Here is a 22,279-nt window from a genome sequence, read left to right on the forward strand (position 1 = left end):
TTGAAGCCCTTTCCTTTCCTTTCCTTCCTGTCCCTTCCCATCCCTTCCCTTCCCTTTCCCTTTCCCTTTCCCTTTCCCTTTCCCTTTCCCTTACAAGCTCCCAGTACTGATTCCCCCAAAGATGAGTTTATTCCCAAACCAAACAAATACTTTTCTGTTGCAAGAGAAATCTTGGTTTTGGTTTAACCTGCTTAGGTGTAATCAGGGTTCTAGACACCCCGATGAAGTTCCCTTGCTAGTGGATGCCTCATTCTCTCCCTGTGCTCCCAGCACTCGCCACCATGGCTATCTTCAGACATTGCCTCAGTGCCAGGGATGGCATGGCACGTGGCCACGTGCAAGGGAGAGCTGCCCATGACCCCCCACTGAATTCTTTTCCGTGAAAGGTGTGGACTCAGAGTCAAATTCGACATGGCCGACCCACTCGGCTTGAGACATTTGCCATGAAGAAGCTCCCGGTGCTGGTCTACACTTACCTGCAAAGCCTTCTTCGGTTTCAGACATGTAGTGAGGCTTAACCAGCGGTCCAGCAGGAATTACACCAAAGTGAAATAATTGCACAGTGTCGTGATGTAGCTACTCCTTCAGCCTCCCTCACGTTATAGTTTTGGGTGCCAACCTTCGGATGGGCTCAGACTTGCCAGAGAACATTCCCTACCAGGTGCCCCACAGAGGCTCCCAGGTCTGGGAGGCTGCCCGGGCCACGGTGCGGTTAGAACAGGTCTAGCCCAAGGGCCGCCGGGCCAGTCAACCCCCAATTATTTTGAAACATGCCTGCTTTTTGTTTTCTGAACGTATTTTGAAGAAGATCCAGGCGCCCCAGGTCGTGTGTGGCTTCTGAGATGGATCAGTAAGCTTCCTCAGAGAAGTGAAACAGGGTGGTCTGGTGAAAAGAGCACAGGCTTTGGTATCAGACAGAACTGGGGTTGGAACCTAGCTCTACCTCCCACCAGTGATGGGACGTTACAAATAAAATAAAAATAAAATAGGGGCCCCTGGGTGGCTCAGTTGGTTTAGCGGCCAACTCTTGGTTTTGGCTCAAGTCATGATCCCACAGTTCGTGGGTTAGAGCCCCATGTCAGGCTCCGCCCTTACGGCATGGCACCTGCTTGGGATTCTCTCTCTCTCTGCCTCTCCGGTGCTTGCGTGTGCTCTCTCTCACTCTCTCTCTCAAAAATAAATAACTTTGGGGTGCCTGGGTGGCTCAGTTGGTTAAGCATCTGACTTTGGCTCAGGTCATGATCTCGTGGCTTGTGAGTTCGAGCGCACATCGGGCTCTGTGCTGATAGCTCAGAGTCTGGAGCCCGCTTCGGATTCTGAGTCTTCCTCTCTCTCTGCCCCCTCCCAGTCACTCTCTGTCTGTCTCTCTCTCTCTGTCTCAAAAATAATTAAAAATTAAAAAAAGTTTAATAAAAATAAATAAACTTTAAAAAGTAAAATAAAATAAGTAAAATAAAAGGAAACTCATGTTCTTTGAGTAGCCATTTCCTTCTCTACCATTCTGAAGGGTTTCTTTGAAAAGTAGAGATAATGTATATAAAGTGCCTGGCACATTACAGATGTTCAATAGTTTACATTATCATTCAGTTGGGTGGGTCCTTTCTTCGGAAAGTGAATGCAAGGGTGGATAGGGAATCCCCTGTCCAATAATCTTATTTTCTACTTACTAAATCTTACCTAGCTTCTGTCTTCATATTTTGTCCTTTCCCCCCCTTCATTATTCAAGGGGAAAAAAATTTAAAGAAGGAACTTAGGGGCTGTCTAGATCTGTCCTTTGCCAAGTGAAATGACCTCTGTCCAGATTCATGATGTATATGGTGAGGCTGAGAAGCATTTTTGAATCCTGCATAAAAATCTTTATTCTTACACAGTACTTACAAGGAGTCCCTGCATACACTCTAGCTATAAATTTTTACAACACCATGAAAAAATATTTTCTCTCCCATTTTAATGTGGAAACTGAGACTCAAGAGAGGGTAAGTTAGTTGGTTAAGTTCACACAGATAGGAAGAGAACTGGATTTCAAAACAAGGTTTTCTGATTTCTTTCTTTCTTTCTTCTTCTTCTTCTTCGTCTTCGTCTTCTTCTTCGTTGTCTTCGTCTTCGTCTTCTTCTTCTTTTCTTCATGTTATCCAGGAAAGGAAACTCTTCAAACCACTGTCAGCCTTTGATACCAATGTTTCTTCATTTGGCTATTACAGGACAGGGCTCTGATGGAGTGGACACAGGACAAATAACTCTGGCTAGAGAGAAGGGCTGAAGCTGGCAGTGATCTGGAATTTGGATTCCTGAGAACCAGGGGAGGGTGCCACTGGTGTGTCCTAAGGCAGCAGGGAGAGCCCTGGGTATCTTGAAATGTGGGGTGCCAAAGAGAAGAATTTGTACCTGACATAGAGATGGAAGGATACTGAAAATAAACTTCCCCTAAGTTACAATTTCACTTTGGGCAAGCTCCACCTCTCTTCTTTACTGACTTCATAAATTTTTCCTACTTTTTCCATGGCCTTTTCTCTGAAATGCTGTCACCCACAAGAATGCGGTCCAGTTCATTCATATAATAAGAAGGGCCAGGGTCATGGCAGAATGGCAGTCCACCAGCCCAGGTGAGGCCACATCAAAGGAGAGGGTCTGGTGAAGAGACAGACTAAGGAGGAAAACTCTGGTGAACTCAGCAGGCAGAGGCAGAGTACAAGGCCAGGAGCAGAGTTGTGCAGATTCCCAGTTAGCTGAAATGAGTAGAAGCCGGATTCAAGAATATAAACACTGAGGGTATTTGCAAGGCAAGGACCAGGCAGCCAGATATGGGCTGAAAATCAGGAGGTATCCAGCAGCAGCTTCTAAGAGTGAGGATGAGGGGCGCCTGGGTCGCATGGTCGGTTAAACGTCCAACTTCAGCTCACGTCATGATCTCGTGGTCCATGAGTTTGAGCCCCGCATCGGTCTCTCTGCTGACAGCTCAGAGCCTAGAGCGTGCTTTAGATTCTGTGTCTCCCTCTCTCTCTCTGCCCTTCCCCTACTCACACTCTGGCGCTCTCTCACCCTCTCCCTCCCTCTCTCTCCCTCTCTCTCTCTCTCTCTCAAAAATAAATAAACATTAAGAGTGAGGATGACCAAAAGCAGAAGTATCAGAGGATAATGATAGAAGACAGCTACATGTGTTTGCAGGTACTTTCAGGTGTGTGTATGTGTGTGTGTGTGTGTGTGTACGTGTGTGCATGCCCCTGTGCGTTTGAACAAGTGATAATATTGCTAGGGCAGCTCAAGTCAGGAACGCAGAATATTAGAACTAGAAGAAGTCTTAAATCATTTCAAGTAAATTGGAGCTCAAAGGAATTGCCTGATTGACCCAAAGTCACAGAGCTACGCAGAGACATAGCTAGCATGCTTCTGTATGGTTCACTGGCTTTAGCACAGAGTCAGGAAAATACCTCAGCAAGGAATCAGAGGAAGAATAAAAAAACAGTCCTCAAAAGTTACCAATAATCAGGGTAAATATGAAGGCAAAAAGAAGAAGAAAGGAAAGTGTTCACACATTCAGACATGAAAAGTACCATGTCTTAAGAATTTAAGTCTTAGGAAAAACAGACCCCAAAATCAGAAAAGGCATAAGAATACTGTCTCAGAAGGAAATGCAAGAAACACAAAAAAGATTAATTTTATGGGCAGCTTCATACCAAAGTTTTACAATAAAATGCATGCCATAAATATTTGATTTTGCATGAAGAAATACAAGGAATTGGTTTGTGTGAGAGGAAGGAGGTTTGGATGTTCACTGCAATTCTGGTTTAAAAAGAGGATGAATAAACCTAGTTTATTAGGTGAAAGGCTGCAATTGGATGTTCCAATAAAGTGGCTTCCTGTAGGCTTCTCAGCGATTTATAAATACACACGGGCAGTTTCAGAAACAAGGAATTCACTAAGGCTATAAACTAAGCCGTGGTTTTCACTCTTGTCCCAGAAACTGCTAGATAGACTAGTGATTAAAATCACATAAGCTTAAGTAAAATTAGATTAGGACAAAAGTTATAGCATTGTAGTTTGGTGGGGGGTAATAACATACAGAAATGTAATACATATCACAACAAGGACATAAATGACAGTAGGAAGTGGTAAGTGAGCCTAAATGGTTACTAGGTTCTTACATTTTACATGAAGTAATACAATATTAGCTCTAAGACTCTGAAAAGTTAGGAATATATGTTATAATGTTTAAGCAATCACTATTAAAAATGCCAAAAGGCTAGCAGATAAATTAACATGGAATTATGAAAAATATTCAATTAACCCAAAGAAACCAGGAGTAACGGGGTGGGGGGGAACATATGGGAACAGTAGAAAACAAAGAAGAAAACATAAACCTAAATGCAATCAAATTAATAATTACATTAAATGTAAAAGGACTAAACACCCCAGATACATAACAGAGATTGTCAGAATGGATAAAAAGCAATATCCAAGTATATGCTATCTATAAAATATAAATATAAAGATACAGATAAGTTAAAAGAAATGGATAGAAAAATATGCCATGCAAACAGCAAGCATAAGAAAGCTGACATGGCTATATTAATGTTAAACAAAGTAGACTTCAAGGCACAGAAGTATTACTGGAGATAAAATGCGAGCCTTTGGAAATAGTCATTAGTTTGCTGACAATAGAACCTAAAGAGTCAAAGAAGTCAAAGGGAGGACAAGATGAAGTATTACAGCCATTTTCCCCAATTCCCTCTAATTTATCTTAAAAATAATTTAAGATAACTTAAGCATACTTAACTTCCTGAGTTTGCACTAGGAAAGATAAAATGTAAATTTTTTAAAAAAAGAATAGACTCTTCAACTAGAAGAGAAACTTGAGAACACTGAATTGTGTCAACTCTCCAGCTTTGAGTATAATTAAGTGACTAGGGGATGATCAGCCATGTGTTTAATAGATACGCATTAAGTTCTCACTGTATGCCAAGCACTGAGCTAAGTGTTGGGTGAGTAATATAAACACAGCCCCTTCACTCATATTCATAAAACAAATAAGCCAACAAGTCACTAAGCCAGCTATAAGTCATGATCATTATTATCAAGAAAATCCTCATGATGCTGAGATGGAGAAAAACAAAGAATAGAGAAAACTTGCCTGAGTTACTATTATCAGTGAAGGACTTCAGAGGATATGACATTTGGGAAAAGCCTATGCAGGGTGAGTGGGGAGGTCAGGGAAACAGTATGTGCAAAGGCACTCAAGGATGAAAAACTCTGGAGTTTTTAAGGAACTGAGAGTGGTGCAGCCCAGCATAAGGGAGACAAGCACTAAATCTTATGGGAGAATTCTACCAAACTTTCAAGGAACATAATATCCAATCTTATATAAAATTGTCCATAAAGTAAAAACAGAAGCACCCCTTTCCTAACTCAAAAGACCAACACAACCTTGATACCAAAACTATATAGGACAATACAAAAATGGAAATTATGGTACAATGTCACTCATCAAATAGACATGAAACTCCCAAATCCAGCAAATAGTAATAACACTTATTCAGGCCCTTGGAGGTATTACTAAATAGCCCAAAGCATCACATCTTGAAAACTGGCAAAATAATTTATTGTTGCTTTTCATAATCCTGGAAAATTTGTACCTGAGATGGAATGTAAGTTTATAGTGGGCAGCACTTATAATCATGGAAATACTCAGCTTTCAGGTTTATATACAAACGTATAAATAGGTAAGTTTGGTCTTTAGAACCTATTGTGCCCCTTTCCTCACCCGCAGCCCACAATCTCACCCTGAATGGTCCTACCACCTCTCCTTTTTGGGGTTTGTGTTGGCCATTTACCTCCCTGTAAAATAGTGGTACTATCTAATTCCTTTAGCTGTTGTGCAATGACTAAAGGAAATAATACTTGGTACTATGGCATTTGAAAAGTAGCAGGAATTTAAACATTTTTTGTTGTTTGTTTGTAGAATAAAGAGTTTTTTCTATATTCTAGGATTACCAGTCTTTCAGGAGTACAGAGAGGTATGATGGGAAACAGTGCCCTCAATATAAAATCTCAATGAGTTACACATTTACTTATGCGATAAATCAACCAGATTCTGAAGCATACCATGAGGGGCAAGTATCAATCAAGGGCTTAAAACAAATTTTATTTGTTCCCAAATAGAGTTCGAATTGCCTTTGGTCAGTCCTTTTTATATCCTCTAAATGATCTTTTCCTTTTACAAATCTTAGCTGCTCCTACCCAACCAAGGATCTCATGGAACCTCAGACCTTCTCTTCACAACTTCATTAAAAAACCCATTAGCTTGAATTAATCAAATGAAAACCTACGGCTTTGACAGGACATCTCTGTCACTCCTTGGTCCATCTAAGTATCATGCAGTTCATTCCAATGCCATCTAACACTTGACATCACATCTTGGGAGCTCAAAATTCAGCGTCAGACAGATAGCATCCAAAGACAGAATCAGACTTTTCTACTCAGAAACAGGAGTTCTGTTCGTCTGTTTCACAACTAAATAAAGCACAGTGATGCTTTGTGAACCCTCCTTGCCTAGCTCCCCTATGCTCAATACTGTAGCAGAGGGGAAAATAATGGAGTGACTTGGGAGCATCTGACATAGCTAAGGCATTCATCACGAGAGTCTGATACCAGGATAAGGTGTGTATTACCTCACAAAAACCTATCGTTCCATTTTTTCTTAGAGGTCCTTCCACTATATTGGATACTGCATAAAAGTGCATCCGCCAGAAAAAGAGAAGACTATCTTTTTTGAACATGCCTAGAAACTAAATTCCAAACTGTTAGCCCAAAATCAGCTCTGATAAATAGTGATTGATTGACTGCTTGACAACTTATTTCTATGAATATACTGGTTGCCAATTATGATTGTTTGGATTCTAACATCTAACTTATTTATGTATTTCTCTGCTGCTCTCCATCCCACCCCAGATTTCTTAAGCTCCAGGAAGGCAGAACCGTGACTGACTCATCTAGAAAAGTATTCTCAGGGGCACCTGGGTGGCTCAGTCGGTTAAGCGTCCGACTTCAGCTCAGGTCACGATCTCACGGTCCGTGAGTTCGAGCCCCGCGTCGGGCTCTGGGCTGAGGGCTCAGAGCCTGGAGCCTGCTTCTGATTCTGTGTCTCCCTCTCTCTCTGCCCCTCCCCCGTTCATGCTCTCTCTCTGTCTCAAAAATAAATAAACGTTAAAAAAAAAAAAGTATTCTCAGGGAAGAGGGATCAAGACCTGGTTGTCCCAGTGGGAGCTCAGGGGGAATGGACTGGTACAGAAAGGCTAATCTGATCATCCAAATCACCAAGTCCAGAATGAGAATGGCAAGCTGGTATCTGTGAGCAATAGGAGAGAACTCACATCAGATGGAAAGAGCTGGGGAGGAGGGAGTGCCTCAAGGGAAAGCTGGGTGGAGCTCCCAAAAAGCTTAGGCGTTTCCACATCACCACAGGACGACTGCTGAGGTCCTGTTTCCAAGGCAGTCATGTCTGGTTGGAGGAAGGGAACAATCAGTAGTGTGAGGACATGGGAAGCTGAAGTAAAGAGATTCCATCAGACCCAAGACCTTCTCTTAATGAATTAGTAAATATTCAATAGATTGAAGAGATCAAATGTAAACCCACTGCTTTTAAAGGGCACTTTTATCATTCCTTGATCCATCTAAGAGCCCCTGGGCTTTCCACTGGCAAGTTTCACCAATGTGGTACTTAAGAAAAGGCAAAAAGAGCTGACAATGCATTCTAAGACATTTTGACCTCCTCCGGATTGTCCCCCCCCCCCCCCCACCCAGTCAAGTTGGCCATTAGACTGACTGGTTTAGCAATGACTAAAGTCAGTCCTACTAGAGAGGTAGACTCTATATCCCCACAGCCATCTTATTTTCCCCAGTCATAAACTAAATCCTTCTTCCCCTTAGAAACATGTAGAGTAACAGGTGCAAATGCCATGACAGAACCCAGCTCAGGTGGCAACAATCTATCCAGTTCTGAAGAAGAAACATCTGTACTATGGCCAGTCCCCATCTCTGAAACTGACATATTGGTTTTACTATGAGTAGTACTCATAGTACTAGAGTACTAGACTCTTCTTTTGGAGTCCACCTTTCTCCTCCTCTTGCTTCTGGAGTCTGACTCCTTACAATCAGTCTTTTTGTGGGGGGTGGCTTGACCTCCAGCCTCTGCCAAGCTCAACCCTTGTCAATGAGCCAACATTCCTAGCCCCAACTACAGTTATTCAGCCTAAGGCGTGTCTCAGCTGAGACACTCCCTAGGCAATAAAAAAATGTCAGAATGAGCTGTATCTAAAACACAGTCCCTGTGGAGTTTTGTACAATAGCTTCTTCGTCTTCTGATAGTTATGCAAGGGCTTTGCTCCTTTATACAAATCACCAATTAAAGCTTAGCTCTCAGGGTAGCCAGCCTATTCTCACCTTAGCCTAAATATAAATCTGAACAGAGGGGGAATCTAGGAAGTAGATCACAGAAGATGCTTCTTTCTTCTAAAAAGGAAACATATATTCTCTAGGTAAATAGGAAACTAATTCAAGAGAATATTCTTACTCTCTTCCCTGATGCATATCTGTAAGATTTCTACTTGATTCTCTGTAACCCTAGTGAAACCCAAAACTAGAAGTTTCAGCAAAATCCCCAAACATCCTATTTTCAATATTTTTAGAATTCAAAATTCTGTTTAATAAGTAAATAATTCATGTCATACATATTGATGATATGAATAAAATTTCCTGAAATTACTATTTTAAGTCCTGAATGACATTTTTGTTTCTTGTTTTAATATATTTATTTTATTTTTTAATAATTATTATTTCTATTCTCAAGCTAGTTAACATACACTGTAGTCTTGGCTCCAGGGGTAGAACCCAGTGACTCATTTCTTAAATATGACACCCAGTGCTCATCCCGAAAAGTGCCCTTCTTAATGCCCATCACCCATTTAACCCACCCCCCCTACTACCCCCTCCCATCAACCCTCAGTTTGTTCTCTGTATTTAAGAGCCTCTTATAGTTTGTCTGTTTCTATCTTATTTTTTCTTCCCTTCCCCTATGTTCTGTCTGTTAAGTTTCTCAAATTCCACATATGAGTAAAATCATATGATATCTGTCTTTCTCTGCCTGACTTATTTTGCTTAGCATAATACCCTCCAGTTCCATCCATGTTGTTGCAAATGGCAAGATGTCATTCTTTTTAATTACCAAGTAGTATTCCATTGTATAGCACTGCTATAAACACTGGGGTGCCTGTGCCCCTTCAAATAGGCATTTTTGTAACCTTTGGATAAATTCCAAGTAGAGCAATTGCTGGGTCATAGGGTAGTTCTATTTTTAACTTTTTGAGGAAGCTTCACACTGTTTTCCAGAGCGGCTGCACCAGTTTGCATTCCCACCAACAGTGCAAGAGGGTTCCCGTTTCTCCACATCCTCACCAACATCTGCTGTTTCCTGAGTTGTTCATTTTATCCATTCTGACTGGTGTGAGATGGTATCTCATTGTGGTTTTGATTTGTATTTCCCCGATGATGAATGACGTAGAGTATCTTTTCATGTGTGTATTAGCCATCTGAATGTCTTCTTTGGAAAAGTGTTTATTCGTGTCTCCTGCTCATTTCTTCACTGGATTATTTGGTTTTGGGGCCTTGAGTTTGGTAAGTTCTTTATAGATTTTGGATACTAACCCTTTATCTGACATGTCATTTGCAATTATCTTCTCCCATTCCATTGGTTGCCTTTTAGTTTGTTGACTGTTTCCTTTGCTGTGCAGAAGCTTTTCATTTTGATGTGGTCCCAATAGTTTATTTTTGCTTTTGTTTTCCCTTCCCTCAGGATGCATATCTAGAAAAATGTTGCTACAGCTGATGTCACAGAAATTACTGCCTATATTCTCTTCTGGGATTTTTATGGTTTCAAGTCTCACCTTTAGGCCTTTAATTCACTTGACTTTACTTTGGGGTATGGTATGAGCAAGTGGTTCAGTTTTATTCTTTTGCATGTAGCTACCCAGTTTTCCCAACACCATTTGTTGAAGAGGCTGTCTTTTCACCATTGTATCTTCTTGACTCCATTGTCACAGATTAATTGACCATAGTATCGTGGGTTTGTTTCTGGGCTCTCTATTCTGTTCCATTGATCTATGTGTCCATTTTTGTGCCAGTACCATATTATTTAGATTACTACAGCTTTGTAGTGTACTTTGATACCTGGGGCTGTGATGACCAGTTTTGTTCTTTTTCAAGATTTATTTGGCTATTTGGGGTCTTTTGTGCTTCCATACAAACTTTAGGATTATTTCAGAGCAAAATGTTTTCATTTTAAGAAGTCCAGCTTCTCAATTCTTGTTTTCATGGTGTTGTATCTAAAAGGTCATCACCAAACCCAAGGTCCTCCTGCATTAGGTCTTTTCCTGTGCTGTCTTCTTGAAGTTCTATAGTTTTGCATTTCACAATTAGGTGTGTTTGAGTTAACTTTTGTGAAGCATGTAACTTTGTTTACATTCAATTTTTTTGGATGTGGATGTCCAGTCGTTCCAGCAATATTTGTTGAAAAGATTATCTTTGCCCCATTAATTACCACTGCTCCTTTGTAAAGATCAGTCAGCTATATTATGTGGATCTGTTTGGGGGCTCTCTATTCTGTTCCATTGACCTATTTGTCTATTCTCTTGCCAATATCACACTCTCTTGGTTACTGTAGCTTTATAGTAAGTCTTGAAGTCAGGTAATGTCAGTCTTCCAGCTTTCTTCTTCTTCTTCATTATTGTGTTGGCTGAATGACTTTTTAAAATTTATTTAAAATTTATTTTTTGTATAGAAGCTTTACTGCTGTTACAATTCCTTGGCTTACTAAATGTACCATATTTAAATTTTTGCTGACTCCAAAAATATATGTGTTATTGATTCCCCCACCCCCCACAAGAGGACTCCAGATTGCATTATACTTCGGTGATTCTGCTGTTTCTAGAACTTCTTTCTCTTCCTTATCCCTTCCATTCCCTTCCATCTTTTCTCTTTCATACCCAACACCATCTAAGTAAGTGGGAATAAGTTGCAATGTCCACAGGAACTATATTTTACACTCATTTTAAAACAAATGGATAAGAAGCCCTGAAAGGGACTTTGTATCCCTTCTGTGGAGTGAACTACTCACTCTCAGAAGCTCTAGATTCAAAGGCATGATCTGGGCAGCCACACTACTGAAAATCCTCATCTCAAGATGTGGGACACTCTCTGATACAACTATAATAATTACAACTGTAATTAGCAGGAAAATACTAAGTGCATCTCTCTTCTTCAAAAACTAAATTCCTGGGAATTTCTCCCCTTCCTTTCCCTTTTTGCTCACTTTACTTTTACAAAAATAAGGAACCTGAGCTACCTCAGGTAGATTTAAGACTGTATAATAGATGTCACTATTAACAGTCACCAAAACCTGTATCTATCAGTGACACATTCCTCCCCAAATCTCCTACCCAGACACCTGCAGTTTACTTTTCAATGTTTCTTTGCATCTAGAGATAGGGGAAGGACCATAGCTCAGGAAGAATTATCCCATTCAGGATTAGAATCGATCTAATGAAAGTTGATAAGACTTGTTGGCCTGGGGTCATTGATTAGTAGCCAAGCCAGCTCAGTGGGTCCAGTTTCTAACTTATCGCTTTTCACCCTTCATCAAGAGAGGCACTGGAGAGATGGCTGAATCCACAAAGCCAGTCTTGTCCATTGTGATGAAAAAGAGTGTGGGATTCACTTTCTCTAACACAAGAGGGAAACCAAAGCTGACTCCACTGAGGGGAGGGCAAGAGGAGTCGTGGCCGGTGTCACCTCACCTGGAGAGGGAATTCAGAGGAGACTGGGATTTCCATTGTACAGTATCTGGGGAATGCTAGAAGAACAGGGCTCTCATTGTTCTACGTCCAGCATTTAACTACCACAGATGAGAGCTTCCTTTCTACTCACTACCTATGGCCCAGAGTTGCTGGGAGAGGTAATCAGACGGTCTGGTAACATCCTTTGAACTCCCTGGAGAGCTTGAGTGACAGTAAAGCATGTGTGATCCTTATCAACACTAACTCCCTTGGGTGCACCTTTCCCATCTTTGACACCTGTGCACATTTCACTCAAAGTGGTTCATTCTTCATTCTTTGCTGCAGCTGTTTGTTTCAAGCCCATTAAAAGCTCACTCCAGGAAGTAGCAAATAACATAAAAACCTATGTCAGCATCCCAAGTGGCAAAGCACAACCGGGGGGGTTTAGCATGAACTCAGCCTCTTTGTAAATAGTAGAGTAATAACAGTGCACATTGATTTTGCAAACGTGAAACCATCATGCAGAGGCCCAAGTCTTCAGGCAGCATTATCGTGCCTTTCCCCAGATGCCAAAACATTTTTTTTCCTTTACATTCTCTACATTCTTCTCCTTCATTAATTCCACATCGAAAGTTCTGGGGCACCTGGGTAGCTCAGTCGGTTGAGCGTCCGACTTCAGCTCAGGTCATGATCTCATAGCTCGTGAGTTTGAGCTCCGCATCGGGCTCTGTGCTGACAGCTCGGAGCCTGGAGCCTGCTTCAGATTCTGTGCCTCTCTCTTTCCCTGCCCCTCCCTTGCTTGTGCTCTGTCTCTCTCTGTCTCTCAAAAATAAATAAACGTTAAAATTTTTTTTTAAGTTTTATTGGTTTTCATATCAAAAAGGAAGCTTTACAAAGGTTCTACAGATTTTAAGGTAAGGATGCCAACAAAAACGCAAACAAGAATGGAAACATTACTTTCTTTTTCTTTAAGTTTTTATTTAAATTCCAGTTATTTAACATACAGTGTAATACTAGTTTCAGGTGTACAATTTAGTTATTCAACACTTTCATACATCACCAGGTGCTCATCACAAGTGCCCTCCTTAATCCCCATCACCTATTTCAAGCATCCGCCCACCCACACCCCTCCCGTAACCATCAGTCTGTTCTCCACAGTTAAAAATCCGTTACTCGGTTGCTTCCCTCTCTCTTCTTCCTTTCCTATGTTTGTTTGGTTTCTTAAATTCCACATGTGAGTGAAATCACATGGTATTTGTCTTTAACACTGATGGACATATGGACTGTTTCCATAATTTGACTATTTATAATTTCCATAATTTAACTAGCATAGATAATGCTACTATAAACCTCAGGGTACATGTATCCCTTTGTGGTTTTGTGGGGGGGCGGGGTTGTTTGTTTTTTGTTTTGTTTTGGTTTCATTTTGGGGATTTGTGGTTGTTGTTTTTAAGTTTATTTATTTATTTTGAAAGAGAGAGCGAGAGAATGAGTGTGGGGGTGGGGGAGGGGCAGAGAGAGAGGGAGAGAATCCCAAGCAAGCTCCAGGCTGTGAGCACTCAGACTGACATGTGACTCAACCTCACGAACTGTGAGATCATGACCTGAGTGGAAATGAAGAGTCACTTAACCAACTGAGCTACCCAGGCACCCCATACATGTATCCCTTTGAGTTAAGATTTTTGTATCCTTTGGGTGAACATTCTTTTATAAAAAATGTTTTCTTTCCAGGAGGATCTGAGCACCTCACATATATGGAAGAACGTGGGGTCATTTCAAAAGATATCACGTTGAATTTAACCTTCAATTATGAGCAGTGATTCAGTCTGACAATTAAGTATCTGGGCAACGCAGAAATGAATCCCATTTGCCAGTAAATAAAAATGGGTTTTACTGCAACACATTCCATCCTGAAAACATTCCCCTGACCCTCGTAAGCTTAATAAACACTACTGTCTGAAGAAGATATCTTTTCTTCACTAACCTCTCTTCTGTACTGCTTGAATATATCCCATCTGGTGAATAAATCTAAAATTCAGGAGCTTATATCCTAATTCTATTTTTCAAAATACGGTTTCTAAAAAGGCATCCGTCAAAAACACTTATAATGATATATGGATTCTTCCTCGAGACCATTACATATGCATACGCACAGACATACATCAAGGAATATATATATTTATGTACGTTCTCTGCTTAATTCATGAATAAGAAAAGGCTGTCAACTATCACCATTTCCATTTCTTTCTTTTCTTTTTTTAAGTTTATTTATTTATTTTGAGAGAGACAGCACAAGTGGGGGAGGGGCGCTCAGAGAGAGAGGGAAAGAGCCCCAAAAGTAGGCTCTGCATTGCCAGCACAGAGCCAAACATGGGGCTCCACCTTACGAAACTGTGAGATCATGACCTGAGCCAAAAACCATGAGTCGGACACTTAACCACCCAGGCGCCCCCACCATTTCTATTTCTATTTAATATTATTCTGTAAATAGACTTAAGCAACAAGAAGAAAAGGGCAACATTTGGTGATACTATGATATTTACCTGGAGAACCCACAACAATCCACTAAAAATTATTATAAATTATAATAAATATTATATTATATAAATTTATATAATATATAATATTATATAAATATATATAAATATATATTTATATATATATTTATATATATAATTATAAAATAAATTATTATAAATAATAAGAAATTGAAGTTTTCTGGGTACAAAATTAATACTGAAAAATCAAAAGTCTTCATGTATGTAAACAACGTCTGCTTAGAATTTATAATGAAACAAACGATCCCATTGATAATGAGAATAAACGATGAAACACATAAGAGTAATTCTAAAAAAATATGCAAGAAATTGTAAAATGTTACTGAGGGAATCCCAAAAAAATCTTAAATGAAAAAATCATATCTATTCTTATACAGGAAGACTCAACATCACAAAGGTGTTAATTCTTTCTAAATTAATCTAAAATGTATGCCATCCTTATAAAATATGAACAGAATTTTTTTTTTAAGTAGACAAAGTGATTCTAAAGTTTATTCACAGAATAAACATGCAAGAATTATCAGGGGGTGCCTAGGTGGTTCAGTCGGTTAAGCGTCTCACCCTTGGTTTCGGCTCAGGTCATGATCTCACGGTTTGTGAGTTTGAGCCCTGCATCCGGCTCTGCCCTGGCAGTGTGGAGCCTGCTTGGGATTCTCTCTCTCCTTCTCTCTCTGCCCCTCCCCTGCTCATGCTGTCTCTCTCAAAATAAATAAAATTTAAAAAAAAATTTCTTTTTACTTGTCAGGACAATTCTGGGGGGAGAATAGTGAAAGAAGCCCATTTTGCCAAATTTTAACTAATTAAGACAGTATGGCGCTAGTTCATGAATACAGCAGTACATCTGAAGAATAGAAAATCAGGAAGTCGACTCAAATTCATACGGGAATTTTGGATGCCATAAAGGTAGAATTTTAAATCAGTGAAGATCAGATGAATGCTTCAACAGTGTTACAACAACTAGGTTGTCGCCTCGGGAAAAAAATTATATATGCATTCCAGAATTCATAATAAAATAAAAACAAAGTTAAGTGAAAGGTTGAAATGTGGGGAAAAAAATAAGTCTTAGAAGTGTTAGAAGAAAACATGAGGAAATTATTTTTATAATCTTGTAGGGGAGGAAACCCTGTTGAGTGTGCCAGATGCTAAGCTTTCTGTCCATTATAGTCAATACCCACTTCCCCGTTTCTTCCCTGCTAAATAAAACCCCAGTTCTGTTCAGGGGAGCAGTAGACTCCAACCCCAAGAAACGGGTCATGATGGCAGGGTCGCTTTCCACGTTTGCAGCCTTTGCAGCTATGGTGGCAATGTGACTTGGTCAATGAAACTCAAGTGAAAATTTCCTGGAACAACTTCTTAGCTTGCCCAATAAAAATGGACAAACATACTGACACCCCCATCCCCTTTCGAAGCCTAGTCCTAAAGAAAGCATCTTAGGACCAGAAAGGAAAGGCTAAGAGAGTAGAATAAGGGACATTGACCCTGACCTGGTTGAACCACTGAATCAATGCTAACAGCCGCCTATCTCTAGAGTTTTCAGTAAGAGGCAGAAAAAATCCAATTTACTTGAGCTACTATGTACAGACTTTGTATAGACCATGTATAGACTGTTTCTTACAGTTGTATGATACTTGCAATCCTAACTGACATGCTGAGAATGCCATAAAACTCAGAAACCTTGAAGGAAAAGACTGAGCAATTTGACCACGTTTAAAATTTTTAAAAAATGTATGCCCCCAAAAAAGATATCAAAAGGAAAAAAAAAAAACAGATATTTTAAGTTTGCATCATAGCCAAAGGGTTAATATCTTTACTATATGCAGAGCTCACCAAATAAAAAGTAAAAAGGGCACCTGGGTGGCTCAGTCGGTTAAATGTCGGACTTTGGCTCAGGTCATAATCTCACAGTTCGTGGGTTCAAGACCCACACTGGGCTCTGTGCTGACAGCTCAGAGCCTGGAGCCTGTTTCAGATTCTGTGTCTCCCTCTCTTTCTGCCCCTCTCCCACTGTCTCTCTCTTTTTCCCTCTCATAAATAAACATTAAAAATTTTTTTAATAAAAAAAGTAAAAAGACGATAGCCCATGAACTATTGAGACTTCATCAAGACAAAAAGCTTCTGCACAGCAAAGGAAACAATCAACAAAACCAGAAGGCAGCCTACAGAATGGGAGAAGGTATTTGCAAATGACATATCCGATAAAGGGTTAGTATATAAAATCCATAAAGAACTTATCAAACTCAACACCCAAAAAACAAACAATCCAGCTAAGAAATGGGCAGAGGACATGAATAGAACTTTTCTAAAGAAACATCTACATGGCTAACAGACACATGAAAAGACGCTCAACATCACTCATCATTAGGGAAATACAAATCAAAACCACAATGAGATATCACCTCACACCTGTCAGAATGTTTAAAACTAACACCACAAGAAACAGCAGCTGTTGGTGAGGATGCAGGGAAAGGGGAACCCTCCCACACTGTTGGTGGGTGCAGCCACTCTGGAGAACAGTATAGAGGTTTCTCAAAAAACTAAAAATAGAACTACCTTACAATCCAGCAATTGCACTATTAGGTTTTTATCCAAAGGATAAGCAAAATACTGATTCAAAAGGGCACATGTACTCCAATGTGTATAGCAGCATTAACAAGAGCCAAACTATGGAAAGAGCCCAAATGACCATCAACTGATGAATGGATAAAGAAGATGTCACACACACACACACACACACACACACACACACACACTGGAATATTACTCAGCCATCAAAAAGAATGAAATCTTGCCATTTGCAATGATGTGGATGGAACTAGGGTTATCATGCTAAGTGAAATAAGTCCATTAGAGAAAGACAAATACCATATGATTTTACTCATAGGTAGAATTTTTTTTTAATTTTTTTAATTTATTTTTGAGACAGAGAGAGACAGAGTGTGAGCAGGGGAGGGGCAGAGAGAGAGGGAGACACAGAATCCGAAGCAGCCTCCAGGCTCTGAGCTGCCAGCACAGAGCCTGACGCGGGGCTTGAACTCACGGACTGTGAGATCATGCCCTGAGCTGAAGTCGGATGCCCAACCAGCTGAGCCACCCAAGCGCCCCCTCATAGGTAGAATTTAAGAAACAACACAGATGAAAACAGAGGAAGGGTGGGAAAAAAGAGAAGAGAGGGAAACAAACTGCAAGGCACTCTTCACGATAGAGAACAAACTGAGGGTTGATGGAGGGAAGACAGTGGGAGATGAGCTAGAGGGGTGATGGGTACTAAGGAGGGCACTTGTGTTGAGCACAAGGATGTTGTATGTAAGGAATGAATCACTGAATTCTACTCCTGAAACCAATATTGCATTGTACGTTAACTAATATTTAAATTAAATAATAATAATAATAATTAAAAAAGAAAAAAAAATCATAGCCTAGTAGGAAAATGGTCATGGGATATTAACAGAGCATTCACCATAAAAAAGAATACAGATGGCTCTTAATCCTATGAAAAGATGTTCAACTTTACTCATAATAAATGATAAAATAATTTATGTTGTAGTAATGTCATTCCTATCAATTTGTTTGGCAGATATTTATAACAAAATTGGACAGCACATTATATTTCTCAGGAAACCCATACTCTGGCATTTCCACTAAGAAAGAAAATTAGGGGGTACCTGGCTGGTTCAGTCGGTTAATCTCAGGGTCGTGAGTTCTAGCCCCATGTTGGGCATGGAACCTACTTAAAAAAATTTTTTTTAATAAAAAGAAAATAAAGAAAGAAAGAAAACCAGAATAACCCCCAAGGAGAGCAATGTGTCAATGTCACAATTACAAACGCCACCCCAGCAGTTGCTACCCGGTTACAAAATTAAAGGGCTGGAAACAATCTAAATGTCCACCAAAATAGGGATAGTTATTTAAATTATGGAATATTTATTCATAAAGTATTATAAAGAAAGATACCATCTGATTTCATTTGTATGGGGAGTCTAAAAAAACCAAACAAACAAAGTGGAAACAGGCCCATAAATACAGAAAACCAGCTGGTGGTTGCCAACCGGGACAGGGGAGATGGGCAAAGTGGGTGAAGGAGACTGGGAGACACAGGCTTCCAGTCATGGAATGAGTAAGTCACGGGGATGAAAGGCATAACGTAGGGAATGTAGTCAGTGGTATTGTAATAGTGTTCAGGGTGACAGATAGTAGCTACACTTGTGGTGAGCACAGCATAACGTATGGACTTGCCCGATCAGCAGGTTTGTAATTCTGATACAATAAAGCTGAATAAATACATAGAAAAAAAAATAGAAATACAAATTCCTTCTCATTTGAAAAATAAAATAAAATAGTACACGTCTATAAAAAAGACTGAAGAAGCTCTCTGTATATAATTGAAGACTCTTCAAGATAGGTTGTTAAATGACAAAAGTCCAAGTGCAAGGCAACGTGCGGGGTATGCAACCCCTTGCACTGAAAATACATCTGAAGGAAAAATATGTGATTTTATATTAATAAAATACCCCTGATAGACTACACAAGACCCTGGTAATGGCAGTTTTCTCTGAGAGCGGGCACTGAATGACTTTCTGGGTGTTCCAGTTATCTGTATATGTGCTGCCGAAGTGAGCACTGGGTGTCCCAGTTATCTGTAATGTACACTGAACCACCCCAAGGTCAGTGGCATCAAACCACATCCTTCTGACGGAACTCACAGATTCTGGGTCAAGGATTTGGCCAAGGCTGAAGGCAGGGACCAGAGGGCGACTGGTCTCTGATCATTGACGTCTGGAGCTCCAGCTGTGAGAACTGATTGGCAGAATGCAACTCAAATGGCCGGAGGTGGAAACATCTGAAGGCTTCTTCCCGCCCCTGTCTGGCGTCTGCTGTGGTGACTCAGTTGTCATCGATGACAGCGCACCTACAAGCGACCTCTCCACGTAGCTGGGGCTTCCTCACAGCTTGGCAGACTAGTTAGAGCAGTAAGACCTCCAAGAGCCAACTTGGGGCTCCAAGAGCAAGCATTGTGACATGCAAGGCAGACGTTGCACGGCCTTTTACGACCATCTCGGAAATCACATAGCATCACCTCTACTGTACCCTGTGGGTTGAAGCGGTCACAAACCTGCCCAGACTCGAGATGCCAGGAAATGGAAACTGAAGTACAGTAAAACCTTAGATTGTGAGTAACTTGTTCTGCGTGTGTTCCCCAAGACAAGCAAACATTTTTTTTTTTTAGTTTTTTTAACATTTATTTATTTTTGAGAGAGACAGAGAGACAGAGTATAAGCGGGGAGGGGCAGAGAGAGAAGGAGACACAGAATCTGAAGCAGGCTCCAGGCTCTGAGCTGTCAGCCCAGAGCCCCATGTGGGGCTCGAACTCAGGAACCCGGAGATCATGACCCGAGCTGAAGCTGGACACTCAACTGACTGAGCCACCCAGGCACATCAAGAGGAAACATTTCTAATAAACTGTGGATCAATTCAATAATGGTGGTTATCTCTAGGGAGTGGAGTTTGGGGAGATTTTAATTTTCCTCTTTTTGCCAACTTTTAGCTCCTAATTTCTTTAAATAAGGAAGGACTGCCTGTGTTATTAAAAAAAAAAAAAAAGTGTTTTAAAAAAAATCAAGGATCTCTCTTAAAATTCTCTTCTATGGAGCACAGCAAAGCCACACTTCCCATGCGTTTCCTTGTGAGTTTGAGATAGTGACCGAGTTCAGAGATAGGTCCATGTGTATTTTCCATAAGCTCTCCACAGTGACGCACCATATGAGAAACATTATGGTTGCACGCAACCTTGCAAGTGGAAGGACACTGTACTCATCTGTCGCAATTTGCAGAATTGGGTTCTGCAGGCTCAGAGAAACACGGCTTCCGTTGACTTTACCTGGACCCTATCCAGCTGTGTGGCACAGCTCTGCGGGAGGTACGTGCCGAGTCCTTGTGTGTGGGTATGAGGTGAGCCCAAGACAACCAGGGGCTGGCCTGCCTTTGTCCTTTGCCCCCCTGGCTGTCATGCCTTTACGGGAAGCTTTTCTCCCTATTCCTTGTCCTCCCTCCTACCTTTATTCTTGTCTCTCTGCACACGTTCACCCTTCCCAGATGTTTCCTTCTTAGCCTACTTTCTCTCCTCTCACCTTTTCTTTTCTTTTTTTAATTTTTTTTTAATGTTTATTTATTTTTGAGAGAAAGAGACAGAGCGTGACCAGAGAGGGAGACACAGAATCCGAAGCAGGCTCCAGGCTCTGAGCTGTCAGCACAGAACCCGACACAGGGCTCGAACCCATGAGCCGTGAGATCATGACCTGAGCCAAAGTCAGACACTCAACCGACTGAGCCACCCAGGCGCCCCTCACCTTTTATCTTCTTCCCACACTACACCCAATTTCATATGGACCATTATATAAGGGGGTGGGGGGACCACCCTAAATCAACAAAATGGGTTTACAGGGAGGGCTCTGTTGCCTTTTCTCAGCTACCAGTTTGGGTTTTCTTTTTTTCTTTTTTTTTTCCATATCACTTCCTTTTATTTCATCATTGGTCTTAGGATGACATGATCATTTCCAATTTCCTTCTCTTTTTTTATTGAGTAAAATACACATGACATGAAATGAACCATTTTAATCATTTTGAAGGATACAGTTCAGTACATTCCCATTGTTGTGCAACCATCACCACCACCCGTCTTTAGAACTTTTTCATTTTCCAAAACTGAAACTCTGAACCCATTAAACACCAGCTCCCCATTCCCTATTCCCAAACCCCTGGCAACTGCCATTTGTACTTTTCAGTATCCATGAATCTGACCAGGCTAGGTATTTCCTAGGAGTGAAACATATTTCCTATGAGTGAAATCATACAGTAATTTCCTTTCTGTGATGGGCTTATTGCACTTAGCATAACTTCTTTAAGTTCGTCTATGTCGCAGCCTGTGTTAGAATTCCTTTCCTTTTCAGGGTTGAATAATATTCCATGGTTTATGCAAACCACGATTGGTTTATCCACTCATCCGCGGGTGGACACTTGAGTTCTCAGCTATCTGTTTTTTCCAAAGTGAAGTAGGCCTCTCCTCCCCTCGCCCCAGACCAAGGATACCCTCTCACCGCCAAATCCTTCATTCCTGGCCTGCGGGTACCTCCTTCCCTGCTAAAGCACCTTGGGATTGGGTCCTGTGGCTTCATCTCACCTCTTTCCACATTGTCCCCCAAAATGGCACTATTTCCATGGCCTTCAATACCTTCCAGGGATGATGATTCCAGGCTTATCTCTCCACTCATTTTATTTCATTTTTTAAAGTTTATTTATTTATTTTGAGAGAGAGAGAGAGAGAGCAAGTGGGGGATAGGCAGAGAGAGAGAAAGAAGAAGAGAAAGAGAATCCCAAGCAGGCTCTACACTGTCAGCAGGGAGCCCGGAGCAGGGCTCGAACTCACGAAGCATGAGATCATGACCTAACCTGAAATCAAGAGTCAGATGCTTAACCAAGGCATCCCCAGGCTTATTTCTCCAAACAAGACTTCGGCTCAGGGCTCCAAACCTTATACCTGCCTACATCTGTCACAGCTCTATTTATGAACATCTCATAACCAGTTCAAAACCAGATTTCTTTATTTGTCCTCACCCCTCCACTCTCAGGGTAAAAGTGACCAGAGCTCTCCCCTAAACCAGCCAAGAGACTAGAGGCCTAGTCTTTAAGACACTGAAGCTTAACATTCTACCTCTAGATACCAGCCACAAAGGATGGTGAGAGTGAGATTCAGAGCGGAAAATAGGTAATTAATCATAGAAAGTCTGTATGTTCTACAGTCAGAAGCTGACCCGGCCCCCTTCCCCTGCCACACTCCCAGAACAACAGGAGTCAAATGCAAGTTCTCAGGGAAAAGATCAGAATGCTCTTCCCTGGAAAAACAAC

General features: G+C 40.9%; 1 long non-coding RNA gene across 1 annotated transcript in view; it reads right to left on the bottom strand.

Moving 5' to 3' along the window:
• Nucleotides 1–358: 358 nt before the first annotated feature.
• LOC122225574 overlaps nucleotides 359–22,279 on the bottom strand; it is a 40,249-nt gene continuing 18,328 nt past the window's right edge. Inside the window, exon 3 of the long non-coding RNA XR_006205240.1 lies at nucleotides 359–883. This is a non-coding gene — a long non-coding RNA (uncharacterized LOC122225574). The remainder of the gene's footprint in view (nucleotides 884–22,279) is intronic.

The sequence above is a fragment of the Panthera leo genome, chromosome B4 (genome assembly GCF_018350215.1).
Source record: "Panthera leo isolate Ple1 chromosome B4, P.leo_Ple1_pat1.1, whole genome shotgun sequence".
Lineage (NCBI taxonomy): Eukaryota > Metazoa > Chordata > Mammalia > Carnivora > Felidae > Panthera > Panthera leo.